Below are 19,187 nucleotides of genomic sequence, written 5' to 3' on the forward strand. Positions count from 1 at the left end.
AGGTCCCTTGTAACAATGGAGCTACACTTCAAGCTACATGCAGTACTATATTTCAACAGTTGCTTTTGATTAACAGAGCAGAGAGAGAAGGAGAAATGAAACAAAGCTGGAACTCTCTCTCGCTCTGCTTATTTTGTTCATCATCTCGTAAATAGTGCCCAGTGAAAAAACAAACTGGGAAAACAATCATCTGCCAAGAATTCAAAGATATCTGCTAAGTCTCCAGCAGCTGAGGATACAATTCAACCAAGAAACAACTCATATCTCAGTTTAAAAATCTCACACCTCAAGGATTCTAAAGACTATTTAAATGAATAGTCTTTATTTTTCATGTTTGTTGAGACACTCTCTCTTTTATATTAATTGTCCATACTTCTGTATCTGTTTGAGGTTGGATTTTTATTATTTTTTCATGGTTAGTAGGTAATAAAATTTCTCTTTCTTTTCTCACAACAAAATCTTGGTAATTAGCTCCTTCATTTTTGAGTGACCGAAGCTTTAATTAAAGTGCGATAGCTGCAAGCTGAAAAGAAATGTTAAAAATGTTGCAATCAACCAAGAAGGGGTTAAAGTAAGGGAGGTCAAGTCCTCTTCCTCTCCTGCCTGTATCATAGCCTTTAGGGAACTGTCAGATGTGCACAAAGCCTAAAAAAGGGCAGAGCTTTTTAAAACAAAAACTGTAGATCCAAACAATTAATCATGTTTTTGCATCCCTTCAAGAACATTTATCTACTCCATTAATTTGTGGCTGTGAGTTAAACCCATGTGTAAATTACATATAAACAAAGACAAAGGAAAAAAATGTAGAGATGGTGTAACAGCAAATACCTTTCATAGTTCAGCAGCATTTAACTAAGTGAGGGACCAAGAATCCTTAATCAAATGAAGTCAAGAGGGTCAGGGGATAACCATCCAGTGATGGAGATCATATGTAACCCAAAGAATTTGAATGTTAGTGACCAAACATCTAAGCCTCAATACATCTGAACCTGAAAGGCAAAGCATTGGGTGCGATGTCAGAGTTCAAAAAGTAATGTTGGAAAAGAGGATTGGCTGCTTTTTATCTAGCTTTAGAGACTGAGTGAACAGTAACAGAAGGGAGACAAGGTGTAAAGTCCTCATTTCTGTTGTTTGTAGTTTGTTAAGCATAGACAGAAACAGAGTATGAGAGATAAGTCTGTTCTGGTGAGTAATGGGTAAGGTTGAGTAATTGGTTCCAAGTTTATTGTCCGCAGATAATAAAAATCACAATGGCAGAGGACACAGCCCCCCATGTGAAGTGCTCCTCCTGCAATATGTGGGAAATCAGGGACACTTCCAGTGTCTATGGTGACCACAAATGCAGGAAGTGTGTTCAGCTACAACTCCTCATTGACTGCATGGAGTGGCTGGAACTGTGGATGAAATGACTATGGAGTGTCCATGAGATTGAGAATATCATGGATAGCATGTTTGGCAATCTGGTCACATCATCAGTAAGGGATGGACAGGCAGAAAAGCATTAATTGACCACCATGAAGACTAGTAGGCATGGGCCAGCTGTGCAAATGTAACCCATAGCTATGATCCAGCTCAGACAGATAGACCATACAGGATACTGTTGTAAGGGATGGCCTCACAGTGAAAAGCAGCAACACCCAAGCTTGTGGCACCACAGTGGGCTCTGCTGTTCACCAAGGGAGGAAAACGACTGGGAGACCTTTAATGATAGGGACTCAATGGTACGGGGAACTGACAGGTGGACCTGTGCCAGGGGCAGGGATATCTTATTATGGCTGCAGGGCATTCTGAAGATGGACAGTGAATAGCCAGCAGCTGTGGTAAATGTCAATATCAATGATTTGGGTAAAAAAAAGAAATCCTGCAGCAAGAATTGAGAGAGGTAGGTAGTAGATTAAAAAGGAAGACTAATAAGGTTATAAAGATTACTTCCAGTGCCATGGACTATTGAGTATAGGAACAGCCATAGAGGGCACATGAGTGTGTGGCTAAAGGGATGGTGTAGGAGGGAGGGCTTTAGATCTTTAGTTTATTGGGACAATCTCTGGGGTAGGTGGGACCTGTACAAGCTGTCCCAGAATCAAAATGGACCTAATATCTTTGCTGGGAAATTTGCTTGTGATGTTGGGGAGGTTTGAATCTAATTTAACAGAGGGATAAGGGTACAAAACAGATATGAAGTTGGGAGCAAGTTCCAAATGTATAGAGAAGGAATGTTAGGACAATTCAGTAGGTAGCGAAGATATGGACAAGATAAAGTGCCTGGGAGGTCTAGAAAGCTATTTATTTTCATGCAAGGAACTTGACTGGTAAGGCGGATGAACTTAGGGCATTGATCTGCACACTTTGGAATGTTATATTGTTGCAATTACTGAGACACGGTTGAAGGAAGGATATGACCAGCAGTTCAATATTCCAGGGTCTAGAAGTTTAAAGTGGGATGGGGAGAATGTAAGAGATGCGGGGGCATTGCATTATTCATAAAGGAAACTATTGTTTGGGCGGCACGGTGGCACAGTGGTTAGCACTGCTGCCTCACAGTGCCAGAGACTCGGGTTCAGTTCCCGCCTCAGGCCACTGACTGTGTGGAGTTTGCACGTTCTCCCCGTGTCTGCGTGGGTTTCCTCCGGGTGCTCCGGTTTCTTCCCACAGTCCAAAGATGTGCAGGTCAGGTGAATTGGCCATGCTAAATTGCCCATAGTGTTAGGTAAGGGGCAAATGTAGGGGTATGGGTGGGTTACGCTTCGGTGGGTCGGTGTGGACTTGTTGGGCCGAAGGGCCTGTTTCCACACTGTAAAGTAATCTAAATCTAAATCTATTACTGCAGTTAATGAGGTGTCCTAGAAAGCTCTTTAAATGAGGCCATCTGTGCAGAACTTGGAAATAAAAGAAGAGGTAAATACCTTGTTGGGATTATACTACAGGTCACTCACCAATCAGAGGGAAGTAGTGTTGCAGATATGTCAGCAAGATACAGAAGAGTGTAAGAGAAATACAGTTACAATTGTAAAGGACTTGAATGTTGAAGATCAGATGGGGTGGAATTTTTAAAGAGCATCTAGTAAATAGTCCTACTAGAAATGGGGTAGTGCTAGACCTAATACTATGGAATAAAGCCAGTTAAGTGATTGAAGTTTCAGTGGGTGAACATTTTGGGGATAGCGACCATAAGACTGTAGGTTTCAAAGTTATTATGGATAGGGACAAGGATGGTGCAGAAGTTAAGTGTCTAAATTGGGGAAGGCTAATTTCATTTCATTCGACAGGATCTGGCAAACATAGACTGGGAACAGTTACCTGCAAGTAAGTCTACATTTGGAAAATGAGAATCTTTTAAAAATAACATAGTGAGAATTTAAGGCCAGTGCATTCCTCAAAGAGTGAAGAGCAAGGGTAGCAAATCCAGGAAACTCTGGGATGTCAAAGGATATTGAAAGTTTAATCAAGAAAAAGAAGGAAACATATGTCAGGTACAACATATTAAATATGGTGAGGAGCTTCAAAAGTATACAGCCTGTAGGAGATTGCATAAAAAAGGAAATTAGGAGGGCAAAAGCCACAAAATATCTTTGGTAAATAAGATGGCCTTTTATGTGTTTGTCAAGAGTAAGAAGATTACCAGAGAAAGAATGGTACCAATTAGAGACCAAAGGGGCAACTGTTGCATGGAGCAAGTGTATATGGGTGTGGACTCAAATAAATGTTTTTCATCTGCATTCCCAGAGGAGAAAGACATTGCAGTCAGCAATTTCTTTTGGAGATGGTGAGGTTCTAGAACATTTAAGATCAACAAGAAGGAGGTATTAGATGTTTTAGTCAATATACAGGTGCATAAACATCCAGGCATGTAAAAAATATGCTCCTTAGTTTTGAACTTCCCCACCTTAGGGAAAAGACCTTTGCTATTCACCTTATCTATGCCCTTAATGATTTTACAATTCTCTGTAACATAACCTCCTTCATTCCAGTGAAACAAGTCCTAACCTACCTAGTTTATTTTGTATCCTCAGTCTGTGACCCCTGGTTCTGGATTTCCCTGCCACCGGAAACATCCTTCCTGAACCTACTCTGCCTAGTTTTGTCAGAAATTTATAGGTTTCTATGAGATTGGCCTCATTCTGAACTTCAGCGAATATAATCCAAACAGATTTCAATTTCTCCTCCTATGTTAGTCTGGCCATCTCAGGAATCAGTCTGGTAAATACTCATTTCACCACTTCCTCAATAGTAAGACCATCCTTCCTCAGGTAAGGAGACCAAAACTTTAAACAATATTCCAGCTGCGATCTCACCAAGGCTCTGTATACTTGTAAAAAGACATCCCTGCTCTTGCACTCAAATCCTATTGCAATGAAGCCATTCTTTACCACCTGCTGCACCCACATGCTTACCTTCAGTGATTGGTGTACAAGGATGCCCAGGTCTTGTTCCACATTCCCCTCACTCAATTTATAGCCATTCAGATAATAACGTGCCTTCGTGTTTGTACAATCAAAGTGGATACCTCACATTATTTTTCTGGGATTGCTTTGAATCGTTGGACTGGACTATACTCAAAATTCAGTAAACAGCCGAAATGAATACACCACTACTGACATGGCCTTCATTAGCAAGTGCATGGAAGACTGTGTGCTTAAGAAGTCAATCCCTGTGTTCCCCAACTGGAAAATCTGGATGAATATGTGTCTGGGGCTGAAGGGACAGCACAGTGACTCAGTGGTTAGTACTGTTGCCATACAGCACTGAGGAACTGGGTTTGATTCCGGCCTCAGGTGACTGTCTGTGTGGAGTTTACACGTTCTCCCTAAGTTCACATGGATTTCCTCCAAGTGCTGCACTTTCCTCCCACACTCCAAACTTGTGCAGGCTGGGTGGAATAGCCATGGGAAATGTTGGATACAGGGATGGGTTGGGTCTGGATGGGATGCTCTTTGGAGGATTGATGTGGACTTGACGGTCTGAATGGCCTGCTTTCAGGCTGTAGGGATTATGTGAAATCTAGGATTTATGTCAGGAACTGGGAAATCCACTGCCCACTGAAGACCAGGTGTGTGGCATTCAAGTTAGATGATCCAGAACTTTACAGGAAATCCAGATATGACATCTACAAAGCCTTCAGAGATGCGAAGAGGCAGTACCAGACCAAGTTAGAGGCCCAAATGAACCAAATGGACACCTGCCACCTGTGGCAAGGTGATACATCATAACTGGATACAAAATGAAGCTGAGTAAGATAGTGAACAAAGACACATCTGTCTCTGATGCGCTCAATGCTGTCTCTGCTTGGTTCGAGCAGAATACCAGTAGCGCAGTGTCACCTGTTCTCTTTGTCATCACGGCAGGCATCAGATTGGCCTTCCTGAAAGTCAATCCGAGAGCGACAGACTTAGATGGAAGTCTTGGCTATGCACTTAGATCCTGGGTGAACCAGCTGGCAAGGTACTTACTGATGTCTTTAAACTATACTTGCTACAATCCGAAGTCCCCACCTGCTTCAAGAAGACCACCACTATCCCAGTACTAAAGAAAGCATTAAGGAATGTGCCTTAATGACTACCGCCCAGTGGCTCTGACCTCCATAATCATGAACTGTTTCAAGAGGCTGGTCACAGCCCACATCAACTCTAGCCTCCCAGTCTGCCTCCATCCTCTGCAATTTGCCTCCCAGCAAGACAGATTCATTTCCCGAGACCTGCACTCATCACTGGAAGGTGCCTAGTCATTGCCTACATGTCTGCCTTCAACATCATAATTCCCACAGATTAATCTCAAACTTCCAAGACCTAGGGTCCACCCTCTGCAACGAGATCCTCAGCTTCCTGACCCACAGACTGCAAACAATGAAAATAGACAACAGCACTTTCTCCATAATCATCTTCAACATTGGTATCCCGCAAGGATGTGTTCTCAGCTCCCTAGTGAATTCCCTGTACACTCACGACTGTGTTGCCAAATTCCTTACAAATGCCATCTACAAGTCTGCAGACAAAATGGTTGCATAGTGGCTCAGCAGATAGTACTGCTGCCTCACAGCACCAGGGACCAAGGTTTGATTTCAGCCTCAGGCGACTGTCTGTGTGGAGTTTGCACATTCCCCCAGTGTTTGCATGGGTTTCCTCTGGATGCTCCGGTTTCTTCCCACAGTCCAACGATGTGCAAGTTAGGCGAATTGGCCACACTAAGTTGCTCATAGTGTTCAGAGATATATAGGTTAGATGCAATAGTCAGGGGAAATGTAGAGTAATAGGGTAGGATAATGGGTCTGGTTGAGATATTCTTCAGAGGGTCAGTATGGACTTGTTGGGGCAAATGGCCTGTTTCTACACTGTAGGGATTCTATGACACCACCGTGGTAGGAAGGATATCAAACAATAATGAGTGAGAATACAGGAAGGAGGTAAAGGACTTAGTGATGTGCTGTCATGATAACAATCTCTCTCTCAATGTCAGAAAAACAAAAGAACTGATCATTGACTTTAGGAAGAATGGAAGATAACACCCCCTCTCCCCAAATTTTTATGAGTAATGAAACTGACAATCTATCCTGGACGTCCCATGTAGGTGCGATGTTCAAAGCAACACAATAATGCCTCTTCTTCCTCAGGCAGCTGAAGAACATTTATTGTGGCCCTCAAGCCCCTCACCAACCCGCACTATAGAAAGCATATTATCTGGATGCATATTGGTTTGGCTTGGTAACTGCTGTGCACCTGACCAATGAGCCGCCAAAGGAAGTGGTGGAAGCTGGTACAATTACAACATTTAAAAAACGTCTGGATGGGTACATGAATAGGCAAGGTTTAGAGGGATATGGGCCACGTGCTGGCAAATGGGACTAAATTTATTTAGGACATTTTGGTCGGCATGGACGAGTTGGACATCTCTATGACTCTATGACCGTATGAAACTACAGAAAGTTGAATGCAGAGTCCAGACCACCACCAGATGCCAACCTCACATTCATGGACTCAATTTATACTTTTTGTTGCCACATAAAGGCTGCCAACATCATCAAGGACCCTTCCCACCAGGGTAATGCTCTCTTCCATTCTCTTCCGTCAGGCAGAAGATATAGAAGCTTGAACACATACGTCAAAATGTTCAAGAACAGCTTCTTCCCTGTTATTAAACTGCTGAATGGACCTTTTAAACTTTAAATAATGTTGATCTTGTTAATGTTGATCTTACTTAGCAGCCGTAACCTTGTATTCCTCACTCTGTCTGGGCAGCCTATGATCTGTATGGAGGAGAAAGTGAGGTCTGCAGATGCTGGAGATCAGAGCTGGAAATGTGTTGCTGGAAAAGCGCAGCAGGTCAGGCAGCATCCAGGGAACAGGAGAATCAACGTTTCGGGCATAAGCCCTTCTTCAGGAAAGGGCTTATGCCCGAAACGTCGATTCTCCTGTTCCCTGGATGCTGCCTGACCTGCTGCGCTTTCCCAGCAACACATTTCCAGCTATGATCTGTATGTCCTTGTTTGCTACGATCTGCCTGTAATGCTCACAAAACAAAACTTTTCATTGTACGTAGGTGCATGTGATTACAAAAAAATCAAATCAAATCGTACTGCATCTTCCATACAGGAGTTGATGTTGCAGCTTGGGCAGTATGCTTTGCCAGTATAACAGGCTTCCCCCAGGTGCAGGTCACTCTTGGCTATGTATCGTGTCCAAAGTGCTGACTCATAATGTGGCTGAACTCATTGAAAGGAAAGGGTTCCATTTTAGAGTCATTGAGTTCTACAGCACAGAGACAGGCCCTTTGACCCAAACTGGTCCATGCCGACCAAAATGTCCATCCATGCTAACCCCACTTCCCTGCACTTGGCCAATATCCTTCTAAACATTTCTTATCCATGTGTTTGTCTAAATGCTTTTTCAAAGTTGTTAATGTACCACCTCAAACACTTCCACTGGCAGCCTATTTCATATGTATATCACCCTCTGTGTAAAAAAATTGCCCCTCAGGTTCCCTTATATTCTTTGCCCTCTAAACTTAAACTGATGCCGGCTAGTCCTTGATTCCCCAACCCTGGGACAAAGAACACAAGAGCATAAGAACTAGGAGCAGGAGCACGGCTCTCCAGCCCACCAGTCTGCTTGGCCATTCAAAAGATCATGGCTGATCTTTTTGTGGACTCAGATCCACTTACCCCCACACTTACTGTATTCCTTAATTCCTTTATTGTTCAAAAAAAATCTACCTTAGCTTTGAAAATGTTTACTGAAGTAGCATCAACTACTTCACTTGGCAAAGAATTCTACAGATTCACAACCATCTGGGTGAAGAAGTTCTTTCTCAATTCAGTCCGAAATCTGCTCCCTCTAATCTTAAGGCTAAGCCCTCTTGTCCTAATTTCACCTGTCAGTAGAAACATCCTCTTTACTTCTATCTTACATATTCCCTTCATAATTTTATGTCTCTATAAGATCCCCCCCCCCCTCATTCTTCTGAATTACAATGAATATAATCCAATCTACTCAGTCTCTCTTCATAAGCCAACCCCATCAACTCTGGAATCAATCTAGTGAACACTCCTGCACCCTCTCCAATGCCAGTACATCCTTTCACAAGTAAGGAGATCAAAACTACACACAATACTCCGGGTGTAACCTCACCAGCATCTTATACAGCTGCAACATAACCTCCCTGCTTTTATACTCAATCGCTTTAGCAATAAAGGACAAAATTTCATTTGCCTTCCTAATTACTTGTTGTATCTGCAGACCAACCTTCTGTGATTCATGCATAAGGACTCCCAGGTCCCGCTGCATAGCAGCATGCTGCAACTTTTTACCATGCAAGCAATAATCCTTTTTACTGTTACTCCGACCAAAATGGATGACTTCACATTTATTAACATTGTCTTTCATCTGCCAGACCTTCTCCCATTCACTTGAAGTATCTATGTTCCTCTGCAAGGTTCTGCCACTCATCTTAGTGTCATCTACAAATTTTGACACATGGTCCCCGAAACCAAATCATCTATATAAGTTGTAAATAATTGTGGTCCTAACACCGAGCCCTGAGGCACACCACTAGTCACTGCTTGCCAGCCAGAATAGCACTCATTTCTCCCCATTCTTTGCTTCCTGTTAATCAACAGATCCTCTATACATGCTAATACTTTACTCATAATGCCATCTATCCTTATCTTATGCAGGAGTCTCTTGTACGGCGCCTTGTCAAAGGCCTTTTTGAAATCTAGGTACACCACATCCACTGGGTCCCCATTATCCACCTTGCTTGTAATGTCTTCATAGAATTCCAAAAGATTTGTTCAGCATGACCTGCCCTTCATGAACTCATGCTGTGTCTGCCCAATGGGACAATTTCAATTGAGATGCCCTGCTATTTCTTCCTTGATAATAGACTCAAACAGCTTCTCCACTACAGAGGTTAAGTTAATTGGTCTATAATTCCCCATCTTTTGTCTATGTCGCTTTTTAAATAGTAGCGTCACATTTGCTGTTTTCCAGTCTGCTGGAACTGCTCCAAAGTCCAGCGAATTTTGGAAAATTACTGCCAGTGCACTTGCTATTTCTCCCGCCATCTCTTTTTTTTACACTGGGATGCATTCCATTAGGGCCAGGAGATTTATCTATCCTTTGCTCCATTAGCCTGCCCAACACTACCTCTTCCACAATAATAATTATTTCCAGGTCCTCACCTACCTTCGTCTCTTTGTCAATTACTGGCATGTTATTAGTATCCTCCACTGTGAAGACTGACACAAAATATCTGTTCAGTGCTTTGACCATTTTATCATATCCCATAAATAAATATCCCTTCTCGTCCTCTAAAGGATCAACCATTATTTTAGCCACTCGTTTTTGTTTTATATACTTATAGAAACTTTTGCTATCTGTCTTTATATTCTGTACTAGTTCTTTTCTCAAGTTCTATCTTACTTTTCCTAATAGCTCTTTTTGTGGCTTTCTGTTGACGTTTACGTTTTCCCAATCTTCTAGTTTCATGCTGATCTTGGACCCTTTGCATGCCTTCTCTTTAAATTTGACAGCCTCCCTTATTTCCTTAGACAAACATGGCAGATTACCCTTTTTCTTGCAGTCCTTTCTTTGCACTGGAATATACTTTTGCTGAGCACTTTGAAAAACTGCTTTGAAAGCCCTCCACTGTTCATCAACATTTCCTCCATAAAGTCTTTTTTTCCAGTCTACTTTAGCCAAGTCTCCTTTGTTTTAGCATGGGACCTTGATATTGAACTTTATCTTCATACTCTCCATCTGTATTCTAAATTCAACCACATTGTGATTACTTCTTCCAAGAGGGTCCTTAACTATGAGGTCATTAATTATTCCTGTCTCATTACACAGGACCAGATCTAAGATAGCTTGTTCCCTTGTCAGTTCCATTGCATAATGTTCAAGAAAACTATTACAGATTCATTCAACGAACCCCTTCTCAAGGCTACCCTTACTGAGTTGATTCGACCAATCTATAAGTAGATTAAAACCTCCCATAATAATTGCCATGCCATTTTTACAGGCATTAGTTATTTCTTTGGTTATTGCCTGCCCCAATGTGATGTTATTACACCTATCAGTGACTTTTTCTTCTTAGAATTTCCAGTTTCCATCAAAATGGATTCAAACATATTCTCCACAGAACCTGCATCATCTCTCAGCGCCGCCCTGACGTCATCCTTGAATATCAGAGCTACACCACCTCCTTACTTTCCTGTCTGTCCTTCCAAACAGTCTAATACCTCCAATATTTAACTCCAAGTCGTGACCATCCTCTAACCATGTCTCCATAATGACTACCAAATCTTATTCATTCATAATAATTTGTGTCATTATCTCATCCATCTTGTTACAAATGCTATGAGCATGTAGGTAAAGTGCCTTTATGCTAGCTTTCTTACCCTCATGATTTCCAACATCTTGAGTAATATCTGCTGAGTTATACTTCCATTTACTTCTTTCATAGTCTGCCTTGAACTTAAACCGTCCTGCACACATGCTAACCTGCTGCTTGCCTTTTTATTTACCATGATATTCATGTCACTTTCCCTTTCCCTTCTCCTTGACTCATGAGTTTAAAGTCCTAGTGACCACCCTATTTATCCTTTTCGCGAGAACACTGACTGCAGTCATCCTATCCATGCCTCTCATGATTTTATATAACTTCTATAAGATCCTCCCTCAGTCTCCGACGTTCTAAAGAAAAGAGTCCTAGCTTGTCCAACCTCTCCCTATAATTCTGACCATTGAGGCCTGGCAACATCTTCAAATTTCTTCTGCACTCTCTCCTGTTTAATGACATCCTTCTTAAAGCAAGGTGACCAAAACTGAATGCAACATTCCGTGTGCTGCCTCAGCAAACCCCTCTACAACTGCAACATAACTTTCCAACTTCTATACTCAATGCTCTGACTGAAGAAGGCCAGTGTGCCAAAAGCCTTCTTTACTGCCTGTCTATCTGTGACTGCACTCTTAGAGGACCATGTGCCTGAACTCCAAGGTCCGTCTGTTCCACTACAGTCCTTAAGATCTGCCATTCACCATGAAACTCCGACCTTGATTTGACTTTCCAAAATGCAAGACCTCACACTTACGTATATTAAACTCCATTTGCCATTTCTCAGCCCACTTCACCAACTGATCAAGGTCCTACTGCAATTTTTGATAACCTTCCTGACTGTCCATGATACCGCCTATTTTAGTGTTGTCAGCAAACTTACTAATCATGCCTTGTACATTCTCATCCAAATCATTGCTATGGGCCCAGCACTGACCCCTGAGGCATTTCACTAATCACAGGCCTCCAGTCTAACAGCATCCTTCCACTATTACCCTCTGCTTCCGCTATCAAGCAAATTTTGTATCCAATTTGCCAGGTCCCCCTGGATTCCACGCAATCTCACCTTCCAGAGCAGCCTACTATGTGAAACCTTCTCAAAGGCCTTACTGAAATCAATATAGACTGTGTTTACTGCTCAGTCCCCTTCAGTCTTTCTGGTCACTTCATCAATGAACTTTAACAAATTATTCAGCCATGCTGACTATTCCTAATCAAACGCTATCTTTCCATATATATCTTACAGTTCAAAAGCTTCGCAAGTAACTTGCCCACCATAGATGTTAAGTTTACTGGTTTATAGTTCACAGGTATTTCTTTGCAGTCTTTCTTGAATAATGGCACAACATTTGCTACCCTCCAGTCTTCCCAGACCTCACCCATGACTAACGATGATGCAAATATATTAGCCAGGGCCCCTGCAATTTCCTTTCAAGCCTCTTGCAGTGTTGTTGGATATACGTGATCAGGACCTTCATATATCCTAATACATCCAACAGCTCCGCCACTGTGATACGGATTGTCCTCAAGATATCAGCACTAACTTCCCCAAGTTCCCAAGTCTTCATGTCTTTCTCCATGGCAAACACAGAGGAGAAGTATTCATTGAGAACCTCGCCCATCTCCTGTGGTTCTATACACACATCTCTACTGTGGTTCTTGAGGGGTCCTATTCTGTCTTTAGTTATTCTTTTTCCTTTAATATTCTTAAAGAACCTCTTTGGATTCAGACTAATCTTCTCAGCCAAGGCTATCCCATACTCCCTTTTTGCCCTCCTGATTTCCTTCTTCAGTAAATTTCTGTATCCCCTATATACTTCCAGAGATTGTCTTGACCCCAGTTGCCTGTACCTAAGCCATACCTTCTTTTTTTGGTCAAAATCTCAATATCTCTCGTCATCCAGGGTTTCCTACTCCTGTCAACCTTGCCTTTCACCCTCACGGGAATATGTAGACCTAAACTCTAGCTATCTCACTCTTAAAGGCCTCCCACTGGCCAGCGGTCCCTTTCCCTGCTAAAAAACTATTTCAATCAACCCCTGCAAGCTTCTGTCTAATTCCATCAAAATTCACCTTGCCCATGTTTAGAACTTGAACTTGTGGACCAGTTTTGTCTTTCTCCATAACTATTTTAAAATTAATAGAACTAATTAATCCCAAAGTGCTCTCCCACTGTTATCTCACTCACCTGTCCTGACGTATTTCCCAAGAGTGGGTTAAGTTTTGCCCCTTCCTGAGTAGGACCCTCTATATACTACTTGAAGAAACTTGCCTGAAATCACTTAACAAATTCCACTCTACTTAATCTCTTAAATCTATGGTAGTCCCAGTCTATGTTAGGAAAGTTAAAATCCCCTACCATGACAACCCAATTCTTCCTGTAAGTCTCCCTAGTCTTCCTGCATATTTGTTCCTCTAATTCCCATTGACTATTTGGACGCCTATAGGACAACCCCAATAATGTTTTACGCATGTTCAAGATGCTCAGTGGTTAGTACTGCTGTCTCACAGCACCAGGTTACCAGTTTTGATTCCAGCCTTGGGCGACTGCCTGTGGGAAGTTTGCACATTCTCCCCATGTCTACGTGGGTTTCCTCTGGGTGCTCCGGTTTCCTCCCACAGTCCAAAGATGTGCAGGTCAGGTGAATTCAGGTGAATTGGCCATGCTAAATTGCCCAAAGTGCTAGGTGCATTAGTCAGAGGGAAATGGGTCTGGGTGAGTTACTCTTTGGAGGGTCAGTGTGGACTGATTGGACCGAAGGGCTTGTTTTCACACTGGAAGAATCTAATCATATCTGTGTTCATCAGCAGCACATTTTAAAATTCTGCCCCAGCTATCGTGGAAGCTGCCATTCTAACTACCTCCTTGATAACTCTCAAGCACCTGCTTCATTCCAAGTGCTGGGTGCCTTACAAGGCACACTGGGCTACCTTCCACAACTAACTCTGTTAAGGAAACTTAAGCCCAGTGTGGAATCTCTGGAGCACACTCTTCCACTAGGGCCACCATGGAACACATATGAGGCCTCTAGGACTTGAGGTTCCAAAGGTTGAATCAATCTGGGGGAATGGGAGACCTCCTCCAGACTGCCAGATAACCCTAGGCGTGTGTTTAATAAAATACTTTGTAGGGTAACATGATCTGCATGCTGCAATAAAAATGTGGGCTTACCAATGTCTGTCCTCAGGATGTAGGGACAGTTGGAGTAAGGTTGAGATGGTACAGCAGGACTTTGACCCATTTACAGTGGATGAATGGTAATACAGATCCAGGTTAGAATGTTATAGCACAGTTGGGAAGAGTTTTATTTTAATGTATTCACTCAAGGAATGTGGATGTTTATGGCTTGGTCAGCATATGATCAGCCCATCCCTAGTTGCCCTTGAGAAAGTGCCAGTGTGCAGTCTTCTTGAACTGCTGCAGTCAATATGCTGTAGGTAGCCCACAATGCCCTTAGGGACGGAATTTCAATGACACTAAAGGAATGGCGTTTTATTTCCACATCAGAATGGAGACTGGCTTGGACACTAACTTGTAGGTGGTGATGGTGTGCTTATGTATCTGCTGGCCTCATCCTTCTAGGTGTAGAGGTTGTGGATTTGAATGACACTGTCTCAGGATCTCCAGTGAATTTCTGCAGTGCAACGTGTCAATACAGTCAGGGATCAGTGCTAGGTTCGTTATTGAAAACCAAAAGAACTTTGGATGCTGTAAATTAGAAACAAAAACAGAAGTTGCTGGAAAAGCTCATCTGGCCTGGCAGCATTTGTGAAGAGAAACCAAAGTTAATGTTTCAGGTCTGGTGACCCTTCCTCAGAACTGCCGGTAGCTAGGAAAATGTTGGTTTATATACAGAGGACAGGGTAGGGGAGGGGATATGAATAAATGATAGGTAGGATAGAGCCCAAAGAGAGAAAAGAACAGGTCGACAGACAAAGAAGTGGCTCGGTGGTTAGCACTGCTGCCTCACAGCAACAGGGACCCCAGGTTTGATTCCGGCCTTGGGTGACTGTCTGTGTGGAGTTTGCACATTCTCCCTGTGTTTGTGTGGGTTTCCTCCGGGTGCTCTGGTTTCCTCCCACAATCCAAAGACGTGCAGGTCAGGTGAATTGGCCATTCTAAATTGCCCATAGTGCTAGGAGCATTAGTCAGAGAGAAATGGGTCTGGGTGGGTTACTCTTCGGAGGGTCGGTGTGGACTGGTTGGGCTGAAGGGCCCGTTTCCACACTGTAGGGAATCTAATCTAATCTAATAACAATCTGACTGGAAGGGTGAATAGCTGTTAATAGATAGTGCTTACTAGCAGACTATGTGATAACAAGATTCTGGATCAGTGGTGTTGGAAGAGCACAGCAGTTCAGGCAGCATCCAACGAGCAGCGAAATCGACATTTCGGGCAAAAGCCCTTCATCAGGAATAAAGGCAGTGAGCCTGAAGCGTGGAGAGATAAGCTAGGGGAGGGTCGGGGTGGGGAGAGAGTAGCATAGAGTACAATGTGATAGCAAGGCCTGGTGTGTGTGACAGGGGGCTAGGACACAGGGGAGTTCAAGCCCTAAAATTATTAAACTCGATATTGAGTCCAGAGGGCTTCAGGATCGCCAAGTGAAAATGAGGTGCTGTTCATCCAGCTTGCACTAAGTTTCGCTGGAGCACTGCAGCAAGCCTGAGACAGAGATGTTGGCCAAGGAACAGGGTGGTGTGCTAAAGTGGCAGTCAACTGGAAGCACTAGGCCTTTTCTTGTGGGCAGAACGTAGATGTTCTGCAAAGTGATCACCCAGTCGATGCTTCATTTCCCCAATATCAAGGAAACCACGTTGTGAGCAGTGAATGCAGTAGACTAGATTGTGAGAAGTGCAGGTAAAAAACTGCTTCACCTGGAAGGTATGTTTGAGCCCTTGGATACTGAGGAAGGAGGAGGTCAATGGGCAAGTGTCACATCTTCGGTGGTCCCTCCACATGGGAAGCCTGCAGCTCTCTGGACTCAATATCAAGTTTAATAATTTTAGGACCTGAACTCCTGATGTCCTAGCTCCCTACCACACAAATTTTGGAAAGGTGCAGAAATAATAGGGTTGTTGTCATGGGTGACTTTAACTTCCCTAATATTGATTGGAGCCTCTTTAGTTCAAGCAGGTTTTGGAGCAGTTTTTGTCAAGTGTGTCCAGGAAAGATTCCTGAATCAATATGTAGGTATCCCACTACAGGGAAGGCCATATTGGATTTGGTGTTTGGCAACAAATCAAGCAAGGTATCAGATCTCTCAGTGGGAAAGCATTTCGGCTTCCTGACCTTTCCTTTTGTCATGGAGGCGGATTGGAGCAGATGATATGGGAAAGTGTTTAATTGGGGAGGGGGATTTACAATGCTATTAGGCAGGAACTGGGGTGCCTAAATCGAGAACAGATGTTCTCTGGAAAATGCAAGACAGAAATGTGAAGGTTGTTTAGGGAGCACCTTGATTTTTTTTCAGAGGGCTCTAAAACAGCTGGGTATGGTACAGATATAAAAGGGTATTAAGAGGCATTTTTGTTTATACAAAAACAGATGAGACTTTTATATTTCGAAGTGACCTGCATTATGAGAGGGGAGTGACCAGTCCTGGAAACTGAAGTTAAGCTGAGCTGTTCAGTCTAGAACTAGTTAGGGAGTTCAGCAGTGAGCTGTGTGGAAACAGCCTGCTAAAGTTTCTCTCCTTCTGCCCTTCTAACTTTAACCTGTAAGCCTTTGTTTAATTTTTACTGTGTTTAAGGGGGTTTGCTATTGCAACTGTTTATATTTGGAACATAATTAAGTCTAGTTTGGATGGACTGAATTCTGTAGGGGCTCTTTATTCTGTCCTTTGTATTTCATTATGTAATTTTATGAATAAATTTTTGTCCATTTTAAAACCTGGTAGTCAATCTAGCTAACTTACTCTGAGTAACTTTCACTGTACACTTACCAAAACAAGTTGCAAAGTTATGGTCTGGGCTGCCTGCTTAAGAATATTTTTAACAGGGTGAAGGAACCTTGGGTCACAAGGAATGTAGAACATCTAATTAAGGGGAAGAAGGATGTATACTGAAGATTGAGGAGGCAAGGATCAGACAGGACTCCAGAGGGTTATAAGGTAGCCAGGAAGGAACTGAAGAATGGACCTAGGAGAGCAAGAAAGGAGCATGAAAAAGTTTCAGCAGATAGGATTAAGAAAAATCCTAAGACATTCTATATTTATGTGAGGAACAAGAGGATGGCCAGAGTGAGGGTCGAGCCCATTAGGGATAGTGGAGGGAACTTGTGTCTGGAGGCAGTGGATGTAGAGAAGGTCCATAATGAATACTTTGCTTCAATATTCACTAGTGAGAGGCACCTTGTCATTTGTGATGACAACGTGAAACAGGCTGATATGCTTGAAGAGGTTCATGTTAAGAAGAAGAATGTGCCGAGAACTTTGAAAAACACAAGGATAGATAAGTCCCCTGGGCCTGCCAGGATATACCCAAGGTTACTCCAGGAAGTGAGAGAAGAGATTGCTGCATTGTTTTAGCAATGGTCTTTGCATCGTCACTGTCGACTGGACTAGTGCCAGATGATTGGAGGTTGGCAAATAGAACATAGAATATAGAGCAATACAGCGCAGAACAGGCCCTTTTGCCCTCGATGTTGCGCTGACCTGTGAACTATTCTCAGCTTGTCCCCATCATCACTATCCCATCATCATCCATGTACTTATCCAAGGATCGTTTAAATCTCCCTAATGTGGCCGAGTTAACTACCTGGCATTCCACGCCCTTACCACTCTCTGAGTAAAGAACCTGCCTCTGACATCTGTCTTAAGTTTATCACTCCTTAATTTGTCATTATGCTCCCTCGTACGAGCTGACGGCATCATCCTAGGAAAAAGACTTTCACTGTCTAGCCTATCTAATCCTTTGTTCACCTTGTATATCTCTATCAAGTGCCCTCTTAGCCTTCGTCTTTCCAATGAGTACAGACCTAAGTCTCTCAGCCTTTCCTCATAAGACCTTCCCTCCAGATCAGGCAACATCCTGGTAAATCTCCTCTGCACCTTTTCTAATGCTTTCACATCCTTCCCGAAATATGGCGACCAGAACTCTGCAAATTATTCCAAGTGCGGCCGCATTAGCATTTTGTATAGTTGCAGCATGATAGTGCGGATCTGGAACTCAAATCAATGAAACCTAATACACTTTATGCCTTCTTAACAGCACTATCAACCTGGATGGCAACTTTCAGGGATCTATGTACATGGACACCAAGATCTCTCTGTATATCCAAATTACCAAGAATCTTTTCATTGACCAGTACTCTGCCTTTCTGTTATTCTTCCCAAAGTGCATCACTTCACATTTCACTGCACTGAACTCCATTTGCCAACCCTCATCCCAATTCTGCAGTTTATCCAAGTCCCCCTGCAACTTGCAACATTCTTCCAAACTGTCCACTACTCCACCGACTTTTGTGTCATCTGCAAATTTACTAATCCATCCACCTATGCCTGTGTCTAAGTCACTTATAAAAATGACAAACGGCAATGGTCCCAAAACACATCCTTGTGGCACACCACTAGTAACTGGACTCTAGGCTGAATATTTTCCATTAACCACCACTCTCTGCCTTCTTTCAAAAATCCAATTTCTAATCCAAACTGTCACATTACCTTCAATCCCATGCCTTTGCATTTTCTCCAACCATGTGGAACCTTATAAAAGGCTTTACTGAAGTCCATGTATACCACGTCAACTGACCTACCCTCATCTACATGCTTGGTCACCTTCTCAAAAAACTCAATGACGTTTGTGAGACATGACCTGCCCTTAACGAAATCATGTTGATAATCAAAAATCAAATTGTTGCTTGCTAGATGATTATAAATCTTATCTCTTATAATCCTTTCCAAAACCTTTCCTACAATAGAAGTAAGGCTCACTAGTGTATAATTACCTGGGTCATCTCTACTGCCCTTCTTGAACAAGGGCACAACATTTGCAATCTTCCAGTCCGCTGGTACTAAACCTGTAGATAATGACAACTCAAATATCAAAGCCACAGGCTCTGCTATCTCCTCCCTAGCTTCCCAGGGAATCCTCAGATAAATCAGATCTGGCCCAGGGGACTTGTCTACTTTCACTCCTTCTAGGATTGATAACGCCTGTTTGTAATCAACGAGGTAAAAACAATGACTGCAGATGCTGGAAACCAGAATCTGGATTAGTGGTGCTGGAAGAGCTTTTGGGCGGCACGGTGGCACAGTGGTTAGCACTGCTGCCTCGCAGCGCCAGAGACCCGGGTTCAATTCCCGACTCAGGCGACTGACTGTGTGGAGTTTGCACGTTCTCCCCGTGTCTGTGTGGGTAAATG

The 19,187-nt window shown here is 42.9% G+C and overlaps 1 protein-coding gene across 1 annotated transcript in view; it reads right to left on the minus strand.

The window, feature by feature from the left end:
* The window catches only part of LOC122540179 (dynein axonemal heavy chain 8-like), a 1,258,818-nt gene that overhangs the window by 442,334 nt on the left and 797,297 nt on the right, over positions 1 to 19,187 (minus strand). The gene's annotated exons all lie outside the window — the stretch shown is intronic.

This window comes from Chiloscyllium plagiosum, unplaced genomic scaffold (genome assembly GCF_037043375.1).
Source record: "Chiloscyllium plagiosum isolate Xiang-an unplaced genomic scaffold, Cpla_swu_hap1 HiC_scaffold_3, whole genome shotgun sequence".
Taxonomy (NCBI): domain Eukaryota; kingdom Metazoa; phylum Chordata; class Chondrichthyes; order Orectolobiformes; family Hemiscylliidae; genus Chiloscyllium; species Chiloscyllium plagiosum.